Here is a 4741-nt window from a genome sequence, read left to right as displayed (position 1 = left end):
CATGAAAAGCCAGAATTGCACCTGGTGCATTTTCCCAACAAAGTGTGTCTTCCATGTTTTGCATAAAAGCTAAGGTAAGAAGCAAAGAGGTTGAGTTTTATTAAATTGCTTGTTATTCAATACCTCAAACAACAACATTTCACCATTATTTTCTTCATAAACCACAATTGCATATTTGAATTATTCATTTCTTTAAAATTGTCTTGGAAAGCAACAAGTCCCTGAGGATTCGACCTTGGATTACTACCAGGTATTATTGTGACTGTGTGCGCTTGCACGAGTCTCTAATCTTATTTCAGGTAGAGAAAGTCCCAACAAGTTTTTGGCGTCGTTTCCGGGGACTTAAGTTTTCAAATCATATTTTTTTTTCAAGTGAATTGTTTCATGTGTGATTGTTGCATACCTCTATCATTGGACTTAATTGTTATATCTAACCTTTAAGTGAGTTGTATATGAGCACAGAGTCTGGTTGGTTAACCTTTGATCCAAAGATTGCAAGCACCTTTAAGAGGATAAGGCGTGAGCAGAGGTTGAGAAAAGATGGAGAAAATCAAAAAGAGAAAGAAGTTGAAGAAGTTGAAGTTGGAGAAGAGACTATCAAGATGAATAGAAATCCACAAGATCCTCCACCTCCACAAAATCCACCTGTGAATGGAGATATCGCATGTGAAGGAGCAGCAAATCGAGTAGGAGAAGTTCCTAATCTGATCCTTCTAGCAGATAACCGAGATGTACCACAGTTTGACCTGGAACGTAGACCTTCGAGAAGACATTGTGTCTTTTCGACAAAAGGAGAATGAAGCTGTACAAGAAGCTTGGGAACGTTTTAAGAAGTTACTGAGAAGATGCCCAAGCCATGGATTGCTGCATGTGTGCAAATTCAACAGTTCTATAAAGGATTGAATCGTTCATCGAAAATGATGTTGAACACTGCAGCCAATGGCTCGTTGTTAGAAAAGTCAGTTAATGAGATCGTTGATATCTTAAACAAGATGACAGACATTAATGACCAAGGCGAAGTAGGAAGGTCATTGCCAAAGAAGCAAGTATTAGCCGGAGTCTTTGAGTTGGACACAGTAGCTCAATGCAAGCCTAAATGGCGGTTATGGACCAGATGTTAAAATAGCTAACAATGGAGAAGGAAACCAAAACCGCCACTTCGGCGATGCCTGAACCCTCTCCGGTTTTACCAATTTCAGATATATCTTGTGTCTATTGTGGTAAAAACCACTTGTATGAGAACTATCCAGCTAATCCACCGTCTGTTTTTTATGTAGGTCAAGGTGCCCAGCAGAATTTCAATCCATATTCAAACACTTACAACCTTGAATGGAGGCACCATCCAAACTTTTCATGGAGTAACCAAGGAGTAGCTAGTAGCAGTGCGCAAGCACCCACTAAAAAATAAAAGCAAAACTACACTCCTTTGGTTTTCCTACTCAACCTGTATTGCTGCCACAATAATACAATAAACAAATAGCTTAAAATACTAATCAGTATGGTGGTACCAACGCAAGTTTTGAGGCCATGATGAAAGAATTCATGATAAGAAGTGAAGCTACAACAAAATAGTTCATGACAAGAATTGATGCTGCGATAAGAAACTTGGAGACGCAAATGGGGCAGATAGCAAAAGACCAAAGATCTAGACCTCAAGGTGCATTGCCTGGACACACAGAGTACCTGAAGCAAGATCATGAGGGAAATGACCACTGTAAGGCGGTTTTCACGAGAATTAGACTAAGTTATGAAGGACCCTAAGGTCTTGAGAATTTTTCAAATCTATTTTTTTAACTTTAAAATGAATGTTAAAAAAAAAGATAAATTTTTAAATAAAGGAATAAAATCTTTTTAAACAAATTTGTTAACTATTCTTTTTGGAAAGAATCTCAATAAATAAAATATATTTTAAATAAAAATATATTTTAAATAAAACATTTTTTTGTTGAATTAATAAAGTTTTTTTTTAAATCTCTTTAATTTTGAAATAAATATTTTTTTTTGTTTTAATTAAAAAAAATTTGTAAGTTTTTTTAATTAAAAAAGTAAATTAAAAGTTTTGTTTTTTAAAAGAATACAATGTTTGAATCTTAAGTTGTTGACATAATAGTAAGATGCTTGTGTTTCAATATACATGACCTAAGTTCTAGTCCTGCATGTCGACCGATCACATCTCGTAGACGATTAGTGACAACTCCAAATCCTTATCTCGAAAGACACCCTTCAAGGGATGACGTCGGTCGCTCTACGTCGCAATGACAGTACGACAATATCCTTAATAATGACAAATGTCAAATGTGCATCTGAATTCTTCCAACTGAATATTTGCTTTTGACCTTTTTTACGTTTCTATTTGGTTATTCCTCTTAAAATCAAAATATCATTTCGTTCACTATCTCTCACAAATTCTAACTAAATTTGTATTATTATTATTTTTTTCTTTTTGCTTTATTACTGTCTTCAATTCTAGTAATTATCTCACTTTATCTCACTTCCAAATTTGGGTTTCAGCGTACATTTTGTCGTTTTGGTAAGATTTAGTTTTTCTATATTTTTATTATTATTATTCTTTTAATTTTCAACTTATGTGTTATCCTTTAAAATTTTTGTCAATATTTTCTTTTTTCATTTCTTCTTTATTTAAAAAAAATCATATCACTTTTTGTTTCCTTTTCTATCTAAACTTGGAGGGTATATTTGATCTTCATCTTAATCCGTTAGTTTATATTATCGACCGCATGCATCACCTTCATCGTACCTTTTTTTCGACATAACTATGCACTACTAGAATTTTGGGATTTTGTGACGATAGTGAACAGTAAAATACTGTTCAACATTGTTTAAATACGTCATGAAAGGTAAAAAGAATGCATTTTTGGAGGGAAAAAGTGGAGAGTTCCAGATTTTTCGCCTTACATGACACTTTTTTTCCTTCACAAAAACATTGAGGTGCATTTTTGGCAGGAAATGACAGAATGTTCTGGATTGTTGTGTTTTCGTGACGAATTTTATCCGTCACGATAAGTTGCCCAAAACTTATTTGTCGTGACGTCTAAAAAACGTTACGAAAAACTTGAGGTGCGTTTTTGGCGGGAAAAGACGGAGTTCTTCATATTGGCGGCTTTTTCATGACGGGTAGAAAACGTCACGGAATATTATTTTTCGTGACGTTTTAGAATCGTCACGATACGATAAGAACATTCTGGGCTTATTCGTGAAAAGGTAAGGCTTTACGTGATATTGTTTATATGTCACTATAAGTTGGAAAACTATATTTTAGTAAGACGTCAGTTTTCCATGAATATTTTTTCATGAATCCAAAAAAAATTTAAATAATGCTTACATTTTAAATACATATACAATGGATTGAAATTTGATATTGCAAATGTTAAGAAAAATAAAATACAAATTTTTGTTCAAATTTATAAATTACAAAACTGGAGAAAAAAATAAAGAAATTAACTTATAGACATTTTAAGCTAATCTGTTGGAATTTAAGTTAAGAAAACATAAAAGTCTAAAAACCTAAAATTTATTCGAAATTTTGCACTCAGAATATTATTTACATTTTTCATTGTTTTTTTTTCATCAATACAAAACGATTTAATTAATGCTTACATTTTCAATACCATGGATTGCAATTTCATATTGCAAATCTTAAGAAAAATAAAATACAAATTTTTCTCGAAATTTGTAAATTACAAAACTGGAGAAAAAAATAAAGAAATTAACTTATACACATTTTAAGCTAATTTGTTGGAATTTAAGTTAAGAAAACATAAAAGCCTAAAAGACTAAAATTTATTCGAAATTTTGCACTCAGAATATTATTTAACTATTGAGGGCCAAGTAATTGCAATTTTTTCTTACTCTTTAATTTTACCTATATAATTTGATACCCAAAATTTTCATAGATTTTTTTCTTTCCATCCAAAAAGATTTAATAAATGCTTATATATCGCAAATCTTGAAAAACAAAATGAAATTTTTTTTGGAGTATATAAATTTCAAAACATAGAGAACAAATAGAGGAAAATTTTTAAATTAACTAAAACATCTTTTAAATTCATTTTTTGGAATTTAAAAATTATTTTGTAATATCTAAACAATTATATCCTTTCCCTTTTGTAAAAAATTCTCAAAACCCACTAAATCCCTAAATTTCAACTCACCCTTGCACGATTTCGATCTCCACGTCGCCAGACGAAACACCTCCGGTGGAATTGAGCGCTGCTGTCGAATCGACGACCTTCGGTGGTGGAATCGAATGCTGTCGGTTGAATCCAACATCGGTTAGGGTTGAAGCCGCTGCTCCAGTCCATGAGAGCAGAGATTGCCGCTTCAATCGGTAAGGGTCGTCAAAGAAATCGCTGACCACCACACGCGAAATACACTGGACCACCGCGACCAGAGATTGACGGCCACACCGACGACCACCACGAACGTCGTTGACCACCACACGCGAACGCCGCTAACCACTGCGAAGTACTGCAAACCACCGTGAACGCCGCTGACCACCGTGAACGCCGCTGACCACCGCTGCTGTTAGTCAATCTTTCGGTTCTACCCCTTTCTATGTTTCCTTAATTAACCATATAGGGTTTGATGTTTAGTTTATGTTGGTACATTTATGAAAGTATTTTGTTGAATTGGGAGTTGTGGTAAAATTGTTTAATGATGTAGAAACTTGTTGGCTATGCTAAGTGTGTCAGTGGATTTGAGAATGAACTGTTGCACGGTT

The 4741-nt window shown here is 33.7% G+C and overlaps 1 non-coding gene across 1 annotated transcript; it reads right to left on the bottom strand.

Moving 5' to 3' along the window:
- Positions 1 to 756: 756 nt before the first annotated feature.
- Positions 757 to 863, bottom strand: LOC148211443 (small nucleolar RNA R71). The gene has a single exon (XR_015791119.1). It is a non-coding gene; the product is annotated as a small nucleolar RNA R71 (small nucleolar RNA).
- Between the last annotated feature and the right edge of the window lie 3878 nt (positions 864 to 4741).

The sequence above is a fragment of the Momordica charantia genome, assembly GCF_013281855.1.
Source record: "Momordica charantia cultivar OHB3-1 chromosome 5 unlocalized genomic scaffold, Mcharantia_2.0 BLBB01000005.1, whole genome shotgun sequence".
Taxonomy (NCBI): domain Eukaryota; kingdom Viridiplantae; phylum Streptophyta; class Magnoliopsida; order Cucurbitales; family Cucurbitaceae; genus Momordica; species Momordica charantia.
Note: the sequence above shows the minus strand (reverse complement) of the source record. Positions and strands in the feature narration are given on the sequence as shown.